The sequence below is a fragment of the Dipodomys merriami genome, unplaced genomic scaffold, assembly GCF_024711535.1.
Source record: "Dipodomys merriami isolate MVZ:Mamm:240054 unplaced genomic scaffold, mDipMer1.0.p SCAF_56, whole genome shotgun sequence".
Lineage (NCBI taxonomy): Eukaryota > Metazoa > Chordata > Mammalia > Rodentia > Heteromyidae > Dipodomys > Dipodomys merriami.
Window position 1 is genome coordinate 2,154,208 of NW_027206135.1, and position 22,013 is coordinate 2,176,220.

A 22,013-nucleotide genomic window follows, 5' to 3' on the forward strand; every position below is an offset into this window, starting at 1 on the left:
AGAGGACTATTACAGGTATAAGATACACTGCCCACCTTTTTATATAGTTCCCAGAAATTCTGGTTTAATATCTGTATATCTTTGTATTCATGTATTATGTATTTATATGCATATATATGCACACATATGTGTGTGTGCATGTATCTGATCTTTTGCTGACATCTTCCAGTGAGTTCTATTGGTTCATTTATATCCACATTAAAAATTATATTATGCAAAGTCAAATAGGATGTAAATTCATACCCTTACTTCTTCACTATAAAATTGGTAAACTGGTAGCACTTGAAAGTTTTATATACCTAGTTATAAGAAAAAGGGCATTCCAGTTATCTTGAGAAATGAGGTATCTAGGGGAAAGTAAATGTATACACCTGCAAAAGAAATGCTTCACAGCAGATTTAAGACTATTTCTTTCCTAGGCCAGGTGCATGTAGCTCACATGATCAGGAGGCTGAGAAATAACTGTCTCAGTTTGAAGTCAGCCCAGGGAGGAAAGTCCCTGAGACTCTGTGTGTGCTTGTGTGTTTGTGTGGGGTGTGTGTGTATGTGTGCGCATGCACACACAAGTGTGTGCACACATGTACACACACCGTTCCTGGGGTTAGAAACCAGGGCCTGGACACTGTCCCTGAGCTTCTTTTTCTCCAGGCTAGACCTCTACCTCTTGTGCCACAGAGCTACTTCTGGCTTTTTCTAGTAGTTTATTGGAAATAAGAGTCTCACATACTTTTCTGCTTGAGCTGGCTTAAAACCATGATCCTCAGATCTCAACCTCCTGAGTAGCTAGGATTACAGGCATGAGCAATTAGCAGCCAGCTCCTAAGACTTTTATCTGCTACAAACTACTCAAAAAACAACAGAAGTGGATCTGTGTCTCAAGGGGTAGGACACTAGCCTTGAGCAAAATACGCTGAAGGTCTGTACCCAGCTCTGAGTTCAAGCCTGAAGACTGGAACAAAATAATAATAATAATAGTGGTGATGATGATGATGACGATGATGATGCAGAGAATTAGAGGATGGGTCCACACATTATAGAATTGTGGACAAATAGCAAAATAGGAAAGGGGAGTATGAAAATATTATTTTGTACAGGCCAGAAAAAGAGCCAACACCAAAGGCACTTTGACATAAGACTTCTATCCCCTAGGACTGTGGAGTTATTTTGTTTGTGATAATTTGTTACTAACGTCATAAAACACATGTACTGTCCATTCAAATGGGGTCTCACACACAGGCTACCTGATAGCTTTCTAGGAGTTTCACTCACTGCTCACTAAAATACCACTAAGGCTATCTTCTGACTGGCTTCTCATTCACTCACCTAACTTGGAAAAGTGTGAACGCTATAGACATAAGCTATAATGCCCAATCTTCTGAGACATCTCCCAGAAATTCTGGCTTAATGCCTGTGTATGTTTATGTACATGTATATATACATATAGGAATGCATCTCACCTTCCACTGACATCTTCAAGTACAAGATCTCCTACTTTATTCTCCTCCAGGCTAAAGGATTAAATTATACCCAGTCAAATGTCAGGAAACTATATTTACTTTTTCATCCAATTTAGCTACAATTTTCTTAAAACTAATAAATTGGTAGAACTTGAAAGTTTTACATATTTAGTTATATAAAAAGGAGTATTTGTCTTTCCCTCAAAATGAGGGTTCGAGGGGGAAATCACACTTTTATACCTGCTAACCAAAGGTTTCAGGAAAAATTTGAGAATAGTTCCTTACTAGGCCAATATCTGTGCTCACAGATATAATCCTAGCCTCTCAGGAGATTGAGATCTGAGGATCATAGTTTTTAACCATATTGGACAGAAAAGTCCATGAGACTCATGTCTCCAACTAGCTACCAAATACACTGGAAGTGAAGTTGTGGGTGGGTGGTAGAGCATTAGACTCCAGCATAAAAGCTCAAGGACAGCCCCCAGACCCTGAGTTCAAGCCTGGACCACTAACACAAACAAAAACAAAAACAAAGTAGCACAAACACTATCTCACAGCTCAGTGGCTTCAAATTGTTATCCTCCATTCTCAGCGTTTGAGTAGATAGGATTATAAATGTGGGAAAGTGGCATGCTTATCCATACCAGATTATGACAAAAGAACAAACAAGAAGATAATTGAAAAAGCCAGCATAGACAAAAGTGTGAGTGTAAATTGAGCACTTACATATCAGGAGCAGGGTTTTGAGTGCTAGACTTGAGCAAAACATACTCAGGAGCATGGCTCAGAACCTAATCTCAAGCCCAATGACTGGCACATGGAAATAAAAGAATAAATTCTTATAAACATAACAAAAGTTTAATGTCCTATTGTTGTTGAACTAATTTTAAATTCAGCTTACTTCAACCTCAATCTAATTTTCTATCTAATTTTCTGCTTCCTATGTCTTCTCTATTCCCTCCTTAATAAATTAATCGTGACAGTCTTTCATGTCTGTCAGATAGGGACCAAGAATAGAAGGCTAGAAGCAGGACTCCCATCCAATGTGATGGTGGGCCTTTCAGGGTAATTGAGTTCTGGAGAATGAAGAATTGGTCTAGGGTAGATGATTCTCCTATCTACTGAGATCTACCGAACACTGGGACTACCTCCATGTTTCTGAAAGGAATTCTTTTTTTCTTTTTTTTTGTCGGTCATGGGGCTTGAACTCTGGGCCTGGGTGCTGTCCCTCAGCACTTCAGCTCAAGGCTAGCACTCTACCACTTGAGCCACAGCACCACTTCTAGTTTTCTGAGTGGTTTTTTTTATTGGAGATAAGAATCTCATGGACTTTTCCTGCCTGGGCTGGCTTTGAACCTTGATCCTCAGATCTCAGCCACCTGAGTAGCTAGGATTACAGGCATGAGCCACTGATGCCCGGCCTGAGAATTCTTTCATCCATTGGCTGTTCATGAGTCGCATACCCGCACATTGATACTCTCAGGATTGTGCCTGCCAGTCCTTGAATTCACAGCAGACCATGACCAAGTCTCCTTTACCTGCTCTATCATTTTCTATTTAGTTGCAAAACTGAATATTATTGCGTACAGTTTTGATAGATCATCATATATTTTGTCGATTGTCATCATACTCCAAAAAATGGTTTACCATGTGAATGACAAAAGAAAACAGCTCACCCAGTATTCAGGTTTTTATAATAACCCACGACAATGTCTGGTATTGTATCTGTATCTCTGTGAATAAATAAAAACAAACAGAAAATTAAGTTGGACTATGTAGAAGAAACCATACTTTTTTTTTTTTTACTAAAGTGCTGAATATTGAAACCAAGGTCTGTGCAGACTAAGCAGGTGCTCAGTTACTTGAGCTACATCTCTAGCTCTTCTGCCTCTACTACTCCCTCTCTCAAGTACCAAGGTTGGAACTCAAAACCCTGCTCCTGATAGGTAAGTGCTCAATTTACACTCACACTTTTGTCTATGCTGGCTTTTTCAATTATCTTCTTGTTTGTTCTTTTGTCATAATCTGGTATGGATAAGCATGCCACTTTCCCACATTTATAATCCTATCTACTCAAACGCTGAGAATGGAGGATAACAATTTGAAGCCACTGAGCTGTGAGATAGTGTTTGTGCTACTTTGTTTTTGTTTTTGTTTGTGTTAGTGGTCCAGGCTTGAACTCAGGGTCTGGGGGCTGTCCTTGAGCTTTTATGCTGGAGTCTAATGCTCTACCACCCACCCACAGAAGCCAGTGGTTTTAAAGAAATCTGTCATCAAGTCCCAATGCCTTTTACAACTCATATTAGTAAAGTCAATTTATGTTTGTTCAGTCTCTGGATAGTTTATTCTAGTATCTAGCATGTACAACTCTGCTACAAAGTGTAAAACACAAAAAAAGCAGTCAGCATTTTGGAAGGCAGAGACTCTTGGTACTGTAGGATTTTAGGATAGAAAAGTAAAAAAGAAAAAAAATACAAACAAGGAATTGTGACAGAGCTAAAGAAACAACTTCAGAGCACAGAATTTAGACCTGAAACAATCTGATAGGTTCACATATCAGGGGTGTGTGTGTGTGTGTGTGTGTGTGTGTGTGTGTGTGTGTGTGTGTGTGTGTGTGTATGTGTGTGTGTGTGTGTGTGTGTGTGTGTGTGAAAGAAAGAGGAAGAAAGAAAGAAGGTAAGTGTAGAATTCATGAGTCTCTTCTTCTTCCCTATTTTGTGTACCATTCAGGCAAGCCTGGAATCCATTGGTAAATGAAACACTGGGTAAGTCAGAAATGAAGGGATGGTTTCAAATAATAGTTTATGAAGAAAAACAAAAGAAAAAGAAAAAATACTAGAACAAATATTCTAATACCATGGACTAGTTCCAATTGAGTCTTGTGTAAGAAAGAAACAGTAAACAGGTCAAGAGTGGTCTAAATTATGGTATGGTATGGGATAGGATTTGGTATGGACTAAAGGAAGAGCTCAATTATAGAACACTTTATGAAACACTTATGAAGTAATCTCCTGGTTTCAAGCCCTCAAAACATTGTGAAAAGAAAAAATAGTTTATTAGAATGTTTTTTTCTTTCCTGTGAATTCATTTTTAAAGGATATTTTGTTAGACTATAAACAATCAAAATTTAGCTCCGTGGAAGAACATGAAAAGGGCCCTGAGTTTGATCCTCAGCACTGAGAAAAAGAAAAAAAAGAAAAAGCTAAAAATACACATACACATACAAAAATAATAATAAAATACTGGTACTAGTTGTAGTAGTAGCAGTGGTGGTAGTAGTAGTATCAAAAAAGACTGAATTTAACCAAAACAAAGTCATCTTCACATAGCTGCTGCTTTCCACCAGGAGTCCAACATGGAATTGTAACACCAAAAAGTATGTAGACTACTAGAAAGGTAAGAATGTACACTCCAGGTGGTTTCTGTCAAGGAAGTAAACTGGCAGATACTGAACAAACCCTTTAGATATAGACTACTCAACAAACTGTTTGGGGATCCAAACAAGGCACCAGACATTTACGGATGCAACAAGAACTACTTTAACTGAGTATACAATGATCAACCCCTACACTAGGTGAAAGTAGCAGCGAAGTAGCAGCATTATATTTTATTATATATATTATTATATATAATACATATTATTATATATGTAGATACATGTTTATATTTTAAGGCTTTGTATACCCTTCCCACTTTCTTATAAACCTTTCCCACTCTGAAGAGGCAATCCAAAAATTCATATGGAACAATAAAAGACCCCAAATGGCAAAAATGATCCTTAACAGAAAGAACAGTGCTGGAGGAATATCAATACCAAATTTGAAACTCTACTACAAAGCCATAATAATCAAAACAGCTTGGTACTGGAACAAGAACAGACCTCAGGACCAATGGAATAGAATTGAAATCCCAGAAATGAACCCACAGACCTATAGCCATCTAATATTTGATAAGGGAGCTAAAAAAATAGAATGGAAGAAAGACAGCCTCTTCAGTAAATGGTGCCGGCAAAATTGGTTAATTACTTGTAGAAAACTAAAGGTAGATCCTTATATATCACCCTGCACCAAATGAACTCCAAATGGATCAAAGACCTCAGAGTTAAAACAGATACTCTGAAAACATTACAGGATGGAATAGGAGAAACCACAGGTAGATCTCCTAGGCACAGGCTGAAATTTTCTTAATAGAGATCCAGAAACACAAGATATCAAAGAAAGGTTGGACAAAGGGGATTGCATGAAGCTGCAGAGCTTCTGCATGGCAAAGGACATAGCTAGCAAGATCAATAGAAAGCCCACAAACTGGGAGAAGATCTTCAGTAGCCATACAATGGACAAGGGTCTCATATCTAAAATATACCTGGAACTCAAAAAATTAAATCCCCCAACAACAAATCCTCAAAGAAACAACTGCCCAATAAATAAGTGGGCTAAAGACTTAAAGAGAAACTTCTCTGAAGAGGAAAGAAGAATGGCCAATAGACACATGAAGAAATGTTCCACCTCCCTATCCATAAAAGAAATGCAAATCAAAACAATATTGAGATACCACCTCACTCCAGTTAGAATGGCTATAATCAAGAACTCTAATAACAACAGATGCTGGAGGGGATGTGACCAGAAGGGAACCCTACTGCATTGTTGGTGGGAGTGTAAACTTGTTCAACCACTTTGGAAAGTAGTATGGAGGTTTCTCAAAAGACTCCACATAGAGCTTCCCTATGACCCAGCAATCCCACTTTTGGGCATTTACCCAAATGATCACAAACAAGGCCATACTAAAGCTATCAGCACAACTATGTTTCTTGCAGCATTATTTACCATAGCTAAGATATGGAATCAACCCAGATGCCCCTCAATAAATGAATGGATCAAGAAAATGTGGTATATATACACAATGGAATTCCATGCCTCCATCAGAAAGAATGAAATTGCCCCATTTGTTAGGAAATGGAAGGACTTGGAAAAAATTATACTAAGTGAAGTAAGCCAGGCCCAAAGAAGCATAGGCCCCATGGTTTCCCTTATTTGTAATAACTAGTATATGTCTGAGACAAGCAGAAAAGGTCAGATATGTTGATGTTAGGTGAAATAAACCCTAAGATAAGTATTCAAATGTTTTTTTACTTTCGTGCAATTGTATTTATAAGATGATTTCTGGGGCTGGGAAGGTGGCTCAGTGGTAGAGCGCATGCCTTGCATGCCTTAGGCCCTGGGTTCGATTCCTCAGCACCACATAAGCAAAAAGAAAAAAGCCGGAAGTGGCACTGTGGCTCAAGTGGTAGAGTGCTAGCCTTGAGCTGAAGAGCTGAGGGACAGCGCCCAGGCCCAGAGTTCAGGCCCCATGACCAGACCCCCCAAAAAATAAAAAAAGATTATTTCTTTGTTGCTTTGTATGTCCCTCCCCCACAATATAACCCCTGCTTTCACTGTATTTGATGTTGGTATAATTTGTGGAGGGGAAGGGAAAAAACAAATCGTTTAAATATGGATACAGGTGGACCCATTGCAACAGAGATGTACAAGTCATTATGTCGAAAAACGAACTTTATAACTTTGGCCGGGAGTGGGGGGGGAGTAGAGGGGGGATATGGAGGGCGGCAGGATATGGGAAGGAATAGGAAGGGGAAACAAAGGAGGAAGCAACAATGCTTGATAAGAAATGTAAAGAAATGTACTCATTATCTTGTCAGTATTTTCATAATAAAAAAATTGTAAAAAAAAATAAATAAAAAGCAAATTTTAAAGAAAAAAAACAATGCTCCATAGGAAATGGACTCATTACCTTACTCATGTAGCTGTAACCCCTCTGTACAGTATTTTTTTTTTTTGGTCCGGTTGTGGGGCCTGAACTCTGGGCCTGGGCGCTGTCCCTCAGCTCTTCAGCTCAAGGCTAGCTCTCTACCACTTGAGCCACAGCGCCACTTCCGGCTTTTTTCTTTTTGGTTATGTGGTGCTGAGGAATCGAACCCAGGGCCTCATGCATGCAAGGCAAGCACTCTACCACTGAGCCACCTTCCCAGCCCCTCTGTACAGTATTTTTGCAATAAAAAGTATATTTAAAAAAATAAAAAACCTTTCCCACTCTCTTATTAATCTTTACCACACTCTTATAAACACTTCCTATGCTCTTAAACACTTTCTACACTTCTATTTATTTATTTACTTTGCCAGTCCTGGGCCTGAACTCAGGGCATGGGGGCACTGTCCCTGGTTCTTTTGCTCAAGGCTAGCACTCTACCACTTAAGCCACAGCTCCCCTTCCGGTTTTTTCTGTTTATGTGGTACTGAGGACTCGAACCCAGAGCTTCATGTGTGCTCAGCAAGCACTCTACCACTAGGCCACATTCCCAGCCCCTCTTTCTACCCTCTTAAACCTATGAAATTTTATCAGCAAAATCCCGCAATATAGCAAAAACTCTGCAATACAGATTTGGATTATTTTTAAGCCTGTGATACAGTGAAGTTGCAATAAGGGAACTGCAATATAGTGAGGGAAAACTGCATTCTATGAAGACTGAAAAACTACTTTAGTAAGCTGCTTGGGGGCACAGATACTGTCTTCTCCATGGGACATAAATAAACCAGTAGCTGAAGACAGAATCTGATAGGAATCAACCTTCTTCCAAGGGTATACACCACAGGCCTTATTCAGACCTTACATCCTGTTTATACAATATGAGCTACCTTTAAAATGCTTTGGCTGAGTCACAGAGCTTCATCTTTCTTCCCTTTGGATTTTTTCTGGTGCCAATTACTGGGGCTTCACTCAATGCCTGGGCACTTAATATTAGCACTCGATTACTTGATGCATGCTTAACATCTAGGTTCTAGAGTTTTGGTAGTCGATTGGAGACAAAAATCTGATGGATTTACCCACCTGGGCTGGCTTAGAACCACAATCCTGAAATCTCAGCCTCCTGAGCAGTTAGGATTGCAGGCATCCATGCCCAACTAATTTTCATGCTCTATCATAATGCTGACTTTAAGGCAATACTTTGACTAATAAAAAAGTAATTTGGGAAGTACGGACCAAGATGGCAACGGGGCAGTAGGGAAACGCCACAGCTCTCCCCAACCAAAAAGAGAGTTCGAATTCCAACGCTTAATCTCCCCAAGAGACCGACAACAACAAAAGGATGAACACTCAGAGAAAAACAGGAGGTGGAAAATAATAAAAAAGAAAGGGAGGAAAAGAAGAATTTCAGAACAGAGAAGAGCAAAGACCCCTCCCCCAAGCTTTACTGGCCACGCAGCAGTGCGCCAAGCCGCCGGCCAGCCAGCCCGGCTGGGGCTGCCAGAGCCCCAGAGACACAGGGGGCCGCCTGCAGATCACCCGCGCAGAAGCTGCCTGAGGTACCGGTTTGCAGAACAACTGATCGCCAAGAACAGAGAAACCTACCAGCCGGGAGTCTCCACGAGGATCCCACCCCCACCCCTCACTCTCCACCCGAGCAGAGCAGCGTGACAAAGGGAGCTGTCTGCAGACCACCCAGCAGAAGCTGCCTGAGGCACCAGACCCGCCCAATCGCAAGACCCAGCGGGGGCCACCCGGGTCCCAGAGGCACAGGGGGCTGCCTGCAGATCACCCGCACAGAAGCCACCTGAGGCACCAGACCCGCCCAATCCCTATCGCAACGACCCGGCGGGGTCGCCCCGGTCCAAGAAGCACAGGGGGCTGCCCGCAGATCACCCGCGCAGAAGCCGCCTGAGGCACCGGTGTCAGACCCACCAACTCTACAAACCTTTGTCCCAGAGACACAGGGGGCTGCCGGCAGATCACCCACACAGAAGCCGCCTGAGCATGGACACTGTGGACCCAACAGCTTCGATAGAGGCAGAGACAGAAAAGAATCACACAGAGCCACCACCGCCCAGCCCAGCCCGCAACCACCCCAACTGAACTTGGATTGCAACAACAACTGACGACCTATAACACAGAAACAACTAGCTCCAGGGTGAGTACCCCACAGGGGACAGTGTATCCCTCAAGGGAGACCAGAGCTAGAGGGAATCCCCAGACCCTGCCCCAGATTGCCTACCCCAACACCCGGACCACAGGACCCACTAAAACTGGGAACTGTTTGAGAGCTCCACCAGCCCGTGGAGCACACTTAGCCAGCCAGGCTAGAGCAATAGCACCCCTGGAAGGGAGCTTAAATGCCCAAGCCAGGAACAGCGCCCCGGGTCAAGACTACCAACAGTAGAAGAAATTTGAACTGTGTACCCCAGGCTGTATAACCTAGGTGGTATACACATCAGCACAGGCCTAACGAGCACGCTCCAGGTGGGGGCCGCAACCAGACCTGGGGATCCGGCGCCTGAACAACACAACCAACTCCTCCCAACTGAAGTCAAAAGCTGAGCATACGCCTCAGCAGAGGGGAGAAAAACAGGGAACAGCACTTCCCGGGAAGCACGCCTGTGACAACAAAAGACCTGGAGGCTCAGGACAAGAGAAGCCCAAACCCCACCAAAACTCCACCAATATACTCTAGGCTGGGAATTGGGCAACACAGGCTGCCAGTACCTGATAGTAAGCAGGAGCTCAGGCTGATAAGGCGGCTCAGCAGTAGACTGATAGTCTTGGATGTATGAGGCCCTGGATCTGATTCCTCAGCATCACAAAAGCAAAAAGGGTCAGAAGTGGCACTGTGGCTCAAATGGTAGGGTGCCAGCCCTGAGCTGAAGAGCTGAAGGACAGCACCCAAACCTAGAGTTCAAGCCCACAACCAGCCCAAAACAAACAAACAAAAACACACCAGGAGCCCATAGCAGACTCCAGTATCTGGGAGAGTGCATCCAGAGCATCTGATCTTCCCAAGAGCACCCGTAGGAACAAACACAAGCAGTCTAGGCTGCTCAACCCTTCCAAAGGAGGGAATTGCCAGCAAGCTACAGCAGAGAGCTGAGAATCCTAAGTAAGTCAGAATAGCAGCTGGAAATAGGCTCCCAACAGAACCCAGATCAGGCACAGACTCTCTCTACCAATACAGAATCAGCAACCAAGCAAAGACAGACACACCAAAACAAAATTGAAGAGCAGTCTCCTAAACCCCCATGCGAAAATCACAGAGAAAAATTACAAGGTTTACCACCACCCAGGACAGCAAGCTAACCTCAATAGCCAGCAGCCACGCAGGGGAGAGCCCCAGTGGGAGCAAAGCAGGAATGGAAGACAAAAGCTACATCCAAGGGCTACTGGAGGCAATGACTCAAGAAATAAAGCGAGAAATTGATCAGAAATTGAAAGAGCACAAGGATGAACTATCCAAAGAGATACAGGATATCAAACAAGAGATGCATGCAAAAATAGAAGCTGCACAGACCTCAGTAAGAAGTGAGATAAATGCCAAATTAGAGGTAATGCATACTGAGATCAGTACTATGAGAACCAACATTGAATCCATAAAGGGATCCATTTCCTCCATGCAAACCACAATAGAAGCCATGGTCCACAGAGTGAATGAAATGGAAGATAGAGTGTCAGATACAGAAGACAGAATACACCAACTGGACCAAAAAGTGACAGATATGCAAAAATCACTCAAATTAAACCAAAGGGAAATTCAAGAGCAAGCAGATAATGCCAAGAAATTTAACCTTCGTATAATTGGAGTGGACGAAGGTGAGGAATTCCAGAGCAAGGGAATGCAACACCTATTCAACAAGATAATCAGTGAAAATTTTACCCACCTCAAAAAGGAGCACCTTACCTACATAACAGAAGCATATAGAACACCCAACAAGCAAGATCCCAGGAGAAACACTTCTAGACACATTATAGTAAAAATGATAGATCTGAATAATAAGGAAACAATCCTGCATGCAGCAAAAATGAAGAAGGAGCTATACTACAACGGGAAAAAAAATTAGAATCACTGCAGATCTCTCCACACAAACAATGAATGCAAGAAAAGCCTGGGAAAGCACCATATGAGCCCTGAAAGCCAATAACTGCCAACCCAGACTGATATACCCGGCAAAGCTAGCATTCACATTCAATGGAGAACTGAAAACTTTTAATAGCAAAGAAAAACTAAATGAATACATAAACATTAAGCCAGCATTACAAAGAATTCTAAGAGGGGGGACACAACCTGAAGAAAGCAACCAGGAACTGGGACCTGCCCCACATAGGCATTACTCAAAGTCTAACTGAGCAAGCACAGGAGGAAAGGAAAGAAGAAAAACTTAGGAAAACGGAATGGCAGGGACAACAATGCATCTCTCTATACTTTCTCTTAATATAAATTGGCTGAATTCACCAATTAAAAGAAAACGAACTGAGGACTGGATCAGAAAACAAGACCCATCCATCTGTTGCCTTCAAGAGACCCACCTCTCAGCCAAACATACAAACAAACTCAGAGTGAAGGGTTGGAAAAGGATCTACCAATCAAATGCCACCAGTAAGAAAGCAGGTGTAGCTATCCTGATATCTGACAAAATAAACTTTTCATTAAAATCAGTACAGAAAGACAAGGACGGACACTGCATATTAATACAGGGAACAATCCAAGAGGAGGATATAACCATCATCAACTTATATGCCCCAAATATTGGTGCACCCCGATATGTTAAACAAATGCTCTCAAACTTACAGAATAAAATAGATCCCAATACGATAATACTAGGAGACTTTAACACACCACTCTCACCAAAGGACGGGTCTATCAACCAAAGGATTGGCACAGAAGCTACCGAATTAAGTGAGGCCATACTTCAAGCGGAATTAACTGACATCTACCGGGTATTTCACCCTAAAGCAACACAGTACACATTCTTCTCAGCAGCTCATGGAACTTTCTCCAAAATAGACCATATCATAGTTCATGCAAGGAACTTAAGCAAATACAAAGGGATCGACATATCCCCTGTATCCTATCTGACCACAGTGGAATCAAGCTAGCTCTCAATAACAAAGCATACTGCAGAAATTTCTCTAATACATGGAAATTGAACAGCATACTCCTTAGCAATACCTGGGTAACGGAAGAGATCAGAGAATAAATAAAGCATTTCCTACAACTCAATGAAAATGAAAACACCTCACAAAGAAACTTTTGGGACACAGCAAAAGCAGTCCTGAGGGGCAAATTCATTGCCCTCAGTGCCCACATCAAGAGAATGGAGACAGACCAAGTAAATAATCTCATGTTGCAATTAAAACAGCTAGAAAAACAAGAAAAAATGGAACCTAAAGTTACTAGACGAAGCCAGATAACCAAATTAAGAGCAGAGATTAACCAATTAGAAAATCAGAAAACTATAACCAAAATAAACCAAACAAAAAGCTGGTTCTTTGAAAAAATAAACAAAATTGATGGCCCATTGGCAAGATTAATTAAAAAAAGAAGAGAGGAAACTCATATTAACAGGATTAGGGATGCCATGGGAAAAATCACAACACGTGGCAAGATGTCCAAACAATTCTAACAGACTACTTTCAAAAGTTATACTCTCTAAAGGAAGAAAATCTGGCAGAAATGGATGCATTTTTAGAGAAATACAAGTTGCCCAAACTGAGCAAAGAAGAAGTAAACCAATTAAATAAGCCAATATCCTATAACGAGATACAGGAAGCTATCAAAAGTCTTCCAACAAATAAAAAGCCCAGGACCAGATGGATTCACAGCAGAATTCTATAAGACCTTTAAACAAGAACTAATACCCATACTCCTCAAGCTCTTCAGAGAAACAGAGAAGGAGGGAGCTATCCCAAACTCATTCTATGAAGCCAATATCACACTCATCCCCAAACCAGGCAAAGACCCAACCAAAAAGGAGAATTACAGGCCAATTTCCTTGATGAACACAGATGCAAAGATCCTTAACAAGATTCTAGCTAACAGAATCCAGAAACACATAAAAAAATTATACACTATGACCAGGTAGGCATCATCCCAGAGACTCAGGGATGGCTTAACATACATAAGTCAATAAATGTAATCCAACACATCAACAGAGCCAAGGTCAAGAATCACATGATTATCGCCACAGATGCAGAAAAGGCCTTTGATAAAATTCAACATTCATTCATGCTAAAAGCTCTGAAGAAAATAGGAATAGAAGGAACATTTCTAAAAACAATAAAAGCCATTTATGACAGACCAATAGCCAATATTATACTTAATGGGGAAAAGCTACAACCAATTCTCCTAAAATCAGGAACAAGGCAAGGATACCCACTGTCTCCACTCCTCTTCAATATTGTCCTGGAACCCTTAGCCAGGGCAATAAGGCAAGAAAAAGACATTAAGGGGATCCACATAGGAAAAGAAGAAGTTAAACTATCCCTTTTTGCAGACGACATGATACTATACCTCCACGATCCCAAAAACTCCATCCACAAACTCTTAGAAATCACAAATCACTTCGGCAAAATAGCAGGATACAAAATAAACCCACAAAAATCAGTGGCCTTCCTGTACACTGACAATGTACAAGAAGAGAGGGAAATAAAGGGAGCAACCCCATTCCCAATAACCTCCCAAAAAATAAAATATTTAGGAATTAACCTAACCAAAGATGTAAAAGAACTATTTAATGAGAACTATAAAAAGTTAAAGAAAGAAATTGCAGAAGACACTAGGAAATGGAAAGACCTCCCATGATCCTGGATAGGCCGACTTAATATAGTAAAGATGGTAATACTTCCAAAACTAATATACAAATTCAATGCAATTCCTATTAAAATCCCAATGACGTACATCACTGAAATACAGAAAACAGTCCAAAAATTCATATGGAACAACAAAAGACCTAGAATAGCCAAAACAATTCTAGGGGATAAAGACAATATGGGAGGGCTGTCCATGCCGAACTTCAAACTCTACTACAGAGCTATAATAACAAAGACAGCATGGTACTGGCACAAAAACAGACCCGAAGACCAATGGAACAGAATAGAAGATCTAGAAATAAATCCACAGGCCTACAGCCAGCTGATATTCAACAAAGGAGCCAAAGACATACAATGGAAGAAACACAGCCTCTTCAACCGCTGGTGCTGGGAAAACTGGGCAGCCACATGCAGAAAACTAAAAGTGGACCCCAGCCTATCACCATGCACCAACATCAACTCAAAATGGATTAAAGACCTTAACATTAAACCTGAATCTCTGAAACTACTGCAGGACAGAGTAGGAGAGACACTTGAACTAATAGGCACAGGAAGGAACTTCCTGAACAGAGTCCCAGGGTCACAACAAGTTGGAGAGAGACTCGACAAATGGGACTACCTTAAAATAAAAAGCTTCTGCACAGCTAAATCTATCGCAACCAAGCTAGAAAGACAACAAACTAATTGGGAAAAAATATTTACCAGCAATATATCAGACAAGGGGTTAACATCCTGTATATACAGGGAACTCAAGAAACTAATCCCTCCCAAACCTAACAAACCAATTACTAAATGGGCAAGGGAACTAAAGAGGGACTTCTCAAATGAAGAAATAAAAATGGCAAAGAAACACATGAGGAAATGTTAATCATCCCTGGTGGTGAAGGAAATGCAAATAAAGACAACCCTGAGATACCACCTTACCCCAGTCAGAATGTCCCACATCCACAAATCAGCCAATGATAAATGCTGGAGGGGATGTGGAGAAAGAGGAACCCTATTACACTGCTGGTGGGAATGTACAACCACTTTGGAAAGCAGTCTGGAGGGTCCTTAGAAAGCTAAAGATTGACCTCCCTTACGACCTGTTTATTGCAGCACTATTCACAATAGCTAGGATATGGAAACAACTCAGATGCCCCACCACAGATGAATGGATCCAAAAATTGTGGTATCTATACACAATGGAGTATTATGCAGCCATTAGAAATGACAACATAATGGCATTTGCAGGGAAATGGATGGAGCTAGAAGGAATCATGTTGAGCAAGGTAAGCCAAGAGCGAAGAGACAAATGGTACATGGTCTCCCTGATAAGAGAATGCTAAATCCAAAATGTTAGGACATACGACAAAACCAACAGGACTTAAGAAACAAAGAACTCCCACTCATCTGATCGAACCACTACTAAATATCCCCATGCTGCTGATCACATGTATGGTGTATAACACGTAAACACCGTTATATGTTATAGACTGTGATAGACAATTTGCTCCAGGAAAGTTAGAATGAACTTGTGACTTTAAATGAGCATCATTATTCCATAATACTGTGAAATTCGGGAAATTATGTAATCACTTAATCACTATCAAAAAAAAAAAAAGTACTCGGGGAAGGTAGGGAGGGAAGGGATGGTAGGGGGAATACAATGGAGAGGGTAACAATGCTCAATAGGAAGTGTACTTATTACCTCACTCATGTAACTGTAACCCTCTGTATAGCATCTTTAAAAAAAATCAGGTGGAATGTAGAAGTAAGTTTTGACTATTACTTTAAGTGGAAATATACAACTGAAAAGGGGTGGGTAGGATCAAGGCAAAAGAGGTAGATGAATGAAGAGGAGAGGGGAACATTGTAGTCAAGAATTCAATGTATAGCCTACAAAATCAAAGGAGAGAGAGGGGAGTGCTGGGTAGGTGAGGAATGGGTGAGAAACTTGAAAGTAGTGATGTTGATCAAGATGAATGTATTGTAAACTGCTTTGTTAAACAGCAGGCAACTCTTTTGTACAGCTACCTCAAGTCAGTAAAATAAATACAATAAATATATACTTAGGAGAAAATGCAAGTTATGGCAATTCTCTTGAAAAATCAAATACAGGAAATAATTTAAGGAAACTGTAATAATGGATTACTCCATTTTTTTCCCTTTCACAGAACTATGCCTTGTATCTCAGACTTGCTTATTGTGTCTAAATAAACACTCTACTATCCAGAAAAAATAAATAAAAAATAAAAAATAATGAAAACAAAGTACTACTTTAAAAAAAAAAAGTAATTTGACCTTCACCATGGTAATGAAGTATGTTTCTGATGTTAATTAAATAACTGAAGCCCTTGTGGTATCCTTGTGGAACAGATCTAGGCTGAATACCAGTTTCTCATCCCTAACAGTTTCACCATTATTAGGACAACCAGCCACCCCTGAGTGAAGCTTAAAGGGACTGGAACATGGCTATCAAAGTACTTAAATTTCAGTATTTTAAAGAACAGTAAAGGCATAGTACAAGGCCTTTCATCTGTGAACATGTTAAATAACATTTCCATATATTTCACATTTATTAAGAAAAAAGGCATAGCTGTGTTCCTGATTTCACTAAAGAAGCCTAGGATTTTTGCTCAAAATTTAGCACATTTGAGTCCTATGACTCACTTGTTACATCTAATGCCTACGAACCAGTGGTACACAGATCTGCACATAAGAATTTTATATTCACTGTTTCTAAAACAGACTTATGAGTCTATCTCCCTCTAAAAATAGGGGGAAAGCCACACATAGAAAGTTTTTAGATAGTGCTCAGTACTTCCAAACTTTTGGCCCACAAAATTACCAGGCCTCTCTGCCAACCGCAGGCCTCTCCACAGGACTCTGCAGGCCTCACCCTCCCCGCAGGCCTCTCCTCAGGCCTCTCAACAGGCCTTCCCTGCTCTACTCCAGTGGTTGCCTCTTGCAGTCTTTCTCTCCACCCCCACTCCTTGGAAAACACACCCAATATATAGGCTGCGCCCCTCCCACACTCCAAGATCTCCAACAGTTTCAACCTGCCACTCATGCCCCTCTCCCAAGGCACCCACTGTCCCACCCCATCCAGTGGCCTAGCCCAAGGGCCAGTGATGTCAGCTGGTCTTCCCGCCCTGCTGGTTCTTACATTCCTCACTGGTTTTCATGTCCAATCAAATCATTGATTTTGACATCCTTCCTTTGGGCCAAATCCTAACCCCCCTCCATACACACATTGAACAGGCTTAAAATGCAAATTTAACAGATAACAAAGAGGGATAAGCATAGAAACAAACTAATTAACACTTGCTAAGTCTTATCCTTAAGGGATCCTCTGAGTATCTCTGAACAGTCCATCTTGCAGCCTTCTTTGTATACTGTCCCACTGCCTGTTTCACTTGAGCATGTTGGATCCAGTGCTGTTTCTTGCAACTTTAATAACCGATGGTATAGTTAGCACTACCAAATAAGGTCTTGCCACTTGGGATCCAATTCAGGAGCATGATGCCTTTTTACCCACACCAGCTGTCCAGGTGAGAAAGAGTGGGTGGAGTTGTTCTCAGAAGGTCAGTGGGCCTTGGCTACCAAAGGATAGGCATATAAAATAATATGTTGCAAAGCCTGCAATGACTGTACAAGATTGTGGTTAGACATTTCTGTTAATGTAGCTTCCCCAAGTTTAGGAACCAAAGCAATTGGTCAGCCATAGATTATTTCTAACAGAGTGAATCTCCAAACATAAGGGGTGCATCTTGCTCAGAGGACAGCGAAGGGGACAAGGCTTACCCAGTCACCGCCAGTCTCTGAAATTAAAGTTTCCTTTAATGTCCTATTCATTCTTTCTACTTATCCTCAACTCTGAGGTGTATAAATACAATGCAACTTCTAATTTATTCGTAGGGCCTTAGCTAATAATTGAGTAACTTGGGCCTTGAAAGCCAGGCCACTGTTGGACCCCACTGCAAGGGGTAACCCAAATTGAGGAATTAACTGTTGCCTGAGCAGTTTCTGTTTTTGTCAGGAATGCTTCATCCCAGCCTGAAAAGTGTCCACTAGTACTAATGATACCAATAACCATACTTTTCAGGCTTTACCTCCATGAAGTCCACTTCCCAAAATTCACCAGGTGAGGATCCTCACTTACCCATCTTCTCCACATGTTCCAGCTTCCCAGCATTTACCTGTTGGTAACTTTCTACATATATTACATAAGCTTGGCAGGCTGAGGCCCCACTCATTTTCAAGACAGTTTTAGTGGCCCAGGGCAATTTACCAGGGTGACAACCAGATATGAACAGAAGGCTTGAGCCTGTAATCATCTTTTGCAAGTGCAGTCTCCACATTTGCATACTTTTTACCATTGTTTTTCATGCTTCTTCCTTTAATCTGAATGACTAGTAGCTCTAGACACTCCACTGGTTTTAGGGTGGCCTCCCAATAAGCTTAGTTGTTTCCCTGAACCTCAAGGGTCTCTAATTTCTTTACCACCTGTTTAGTACTCTGAACCTCAGTCTGGAGTTTGGAGACGTTTATTTTCCTCCTCTTTTTCTCTCAAGCTCATTTTCATAACCTCAATCTCTTTCTCAAAGGCCTCCTTAATTTGCAAGTGTTCTGCTAGGGTAAGTAACAGAAGAGTTCCTTCAATTGTTCAACTGTTGCTGCAGCCTGCTACTCCTTCTCAGTACCTTTGCTTGCTCTTCAGTTCCTCCTGTAATATCTTAACAATGCTTTGAGCAGGTTTTCAGCAACACCACCTGTTCCATTGGGACATGCTGCTTCTGCTTTAGACTTTGTATGGCAAGGACTCAGCAGTCTGTTTGGCCTTTTCCTCTAGTAGCTTCTCTTTCTCCTTCTTCACTTTGGTGTATTTTTGTAACAAATCTTTCAACTATTTGTTTAGCTTTTCTGTTTTTCTGCCTAATACTCTTTCCATTTCTCAGGCATTCCCCATCAGAGCATGTGTGTCCATTAACTCTTTCTGAAGAGTGACAATTTCCTTGAGCTTGTTGTTTTCCTGCTTGCGTTTCTTGGCCTCTTCTTCTCTAACATGGAACTTCTGTGTCTGCTCTACTAATTGCTCTTTCAGTTCTTTCTCTGTTGCTTTGAATTTCTGCTCACACTCTTCAAAGCTGATAATCGGCATGTACTTCAGCCTAATACATTCTTATATCATATCCAGCACCTTCCTCTGGGCCTTGATTTCTGCATGCAGCATCAGGAGCTCCTCCTAGCCTTGCTTGTAGTCAGCAAGGATGGCAGCATTGGCATCCTGAGTTTCCTTCAGCCTCTGACCTGTGGCCCCCCTGATTTGGTCTTGTGTTCACCCAGGCTGAGGTACTTGGCTTTTATTTGATTCTGAGTATCTTCCAGGTTCCTTTTGAGGATTTCATTCTCATCTTCTCATAAATCAGGAACTTTTACAACTTTTACAAGTTCCTGATTTGTATCTCAAATCTTGTCTTCATGTCCAATAATTCTCTTAGTTTTCTCCAACTTGCTATCGGTGCATTTTTAACCTCTTCATGGGTTTTGACTGGCACATACTGGAGGTTCAGTCTTTTTCAAGCCAATGTTTTCAGACAGGAGTGCATAAATTTTTTCTTCACCACATTTTTTGTTAAGTTCAGAGAGCTGATTTTTAAGTTCAACAAGGTTGGATTTCAGAGTCCTAAGTTCCTTTCGATGTTTCTCAGGAGATAAGCCACATATCCCAGATGACCCCTTGAAGAGATCTCAGATGACTTCTCAGGGAAGTAACAGATGACCTCTCAAGAAGATCCCAGATGACCTCTCAAAGAAGTCCCAGATGATCTCTTGGGGAGGTTGCCAGAAGACTGGTAGCCTTCTCTTTCCAGAGATTTTCTGACCTTTAAGGAAAAAATCTCTATTTGTGATAATCTTTCCCTAGCATCCCACTTGGCATCATGTTATCAAAGGATGCTTAGCTTTTATCCTCTTCTTTATGGGAGAGCAGTTCCTCTTGTGAGCTAAATTCTTGTGAGGTACTATAGGAGAGTTTTAGCATGGGTGTATGCAGGTCCCCCTCTCCATTGGGGGACATCATTTCTAAACGGGCCCCACCCAGCAGCTCCTTTGTCCCTGGAGCCTCTGGGGAGCCATGACTGGAGACAGCCAATGGACCTGGAAACTCTGATGCCCGTGGAGAAAACAATAAGTTGATGTGGGTCACTGATGTTGACTGGTCCCTTTTGGAACTCTCAAGGGTTGCAGGAAGTTGTAGTTTTCTGTGATGCTGACAGGACTTCAAGCACTTCCTCCTGCAATAGTATAAAAGGAGACACAGCAAAACCAAAAGAATGAAAGCCATTCCTCCTAGAATGGCCAAAAGAAACACCGTGTGGTATGTGGTAATGTCTTGTGTGGTGACGGGCCCTGGGATGGGAGGAGACTACTACTGCTACCCAGTATCCCAGCTGGGGAACAATGTACACGCCAGCTGGTTGCCTTCTTGGTGCACCAGCCCTAGGCTGCTCTTCAGCCACGTTCCCAGCTTCTGATCAAAACGCCATGTTGCAACATAAGCATTGTGCCTCAGACTGCTCTGCACGGAGACATAGATGGGGCCGTCCACCAGCACTGGAGTCCCGTTACTGCTGAGCAGGTGCACACCGATGGCCGTGACCGGGGTCAGATCATACCTGGTGCTGTTCCCTGTTCCATTTCCGTCCAGTCCTCTCAAACAGGGAAAAGCTGTCCACCTCGGAGGTGGAGCTGGCGGCTGTGAGGAAGGCCATCAAGTCACTGTAGCTGGCATTCTCGGGCAACCTCAGGGCTCTCCTCTGGAAATGGACGCGAGGCTATGGCCGGGAGCCTTGGAATCCTGATACTATTTGGAAAATATCGTCATAGACCATCAGAGTAGCAGACCTTTCTGGAAGCAGGCCGAGGCTCAGTGAAGAAAATACAGGTAACCAGAGAGGCTTCCATGGGGCCGACTTTGGCACATCAGCATGCCTCCTGTTGTTGACAATCAGCTGATACACTGGAACTTGATGAAGGCGGTGCCATCTGTTCCCGCTGTGCCCGAGGCCATGGAGACCTGGTTGGCAAACATCTCAATGAGCGCATCAGCAATGGGCTGGTGGGTGCTGGCGTCACTAATGTGGACCTTCAGTGTCACCTCTTGGGCTCTCGCGCCGGGCTCTCGCAGAGTCTTGGTCACCGCCTTCCAGACGTGGCAGCCCAGCAAGCAGAGCAGCAGCGCCGCGGACCTGCTCATCTCTGCACCGCCGGGCCGCGGGCGGCTCGGGGTCTGCACCAGCGGGCCCGGCAGGGGCGCGTCACGGGCGGCCTGGCGCCGCGCCTCCCTCCATGGGGCTGGCTCCGCGCGCGCGCCGCGCCCGCTGATCCCCGCGGCCCCCGCCGCCCTGGCCCGGCTTCTCCTTAGAGCCCCAGCCGCCGCCGCCGCCGCTCCGCCTTGGATTGTTTTTTATATTGTTCGCATAGAGATCTTTCCTCACAATACCAAGAGTTCTCCATTTCTGGTTCCTCTTTTACGCTAGCTCACCAAATGTCAGTTAATTTCTCTTAGCTTCTCTTTCTGTCATTGGGAAAGAACCATGTATAGAGGTGTACAATTAAACAGCAATACATTTTTAAACAGCAATAAATGCATTTTAAACAGCAATACATTTTTTTCTCTCATAATAAAGGAATGCAAGAAATATCACATCAGTGTTTCTAAATTAGAATTTTCTCTGTGCCTCTGTTGGTGAGAGTGGAAAGACAGCCTGTACCAGGAGTTTCCAGAGGACTTCTTTCCCTTTTTAGCATGTTATTCATGCATGGTAAGAAGGAAAGAGTCAGCTGGGCGCTGGTGACTCACACTTGTAATCCAGCTACTCAGGAGGCTAAGATCACAGTTCAAAGCCATTCTAGATAGAAGAGGTCATGCAACTGTATCTCCAA

At 42.4% G+C, this 22,013-nt stretch overlaps 1 pseudogene; it reads right to left on the reverse strand.

Annotated features, from left to right (window-relative positions):
- Positions 1 to 19,852: 19,852 nt before the first annotated feature.
- On the reverse strand, positions 19,853 to 21,324 carry LOC138812060 (protein FAM171A1 pseudogene; annotated as a pseudogene).
- Positions 21,325 to 22,013: the final 689 nt, after the last annotated feature.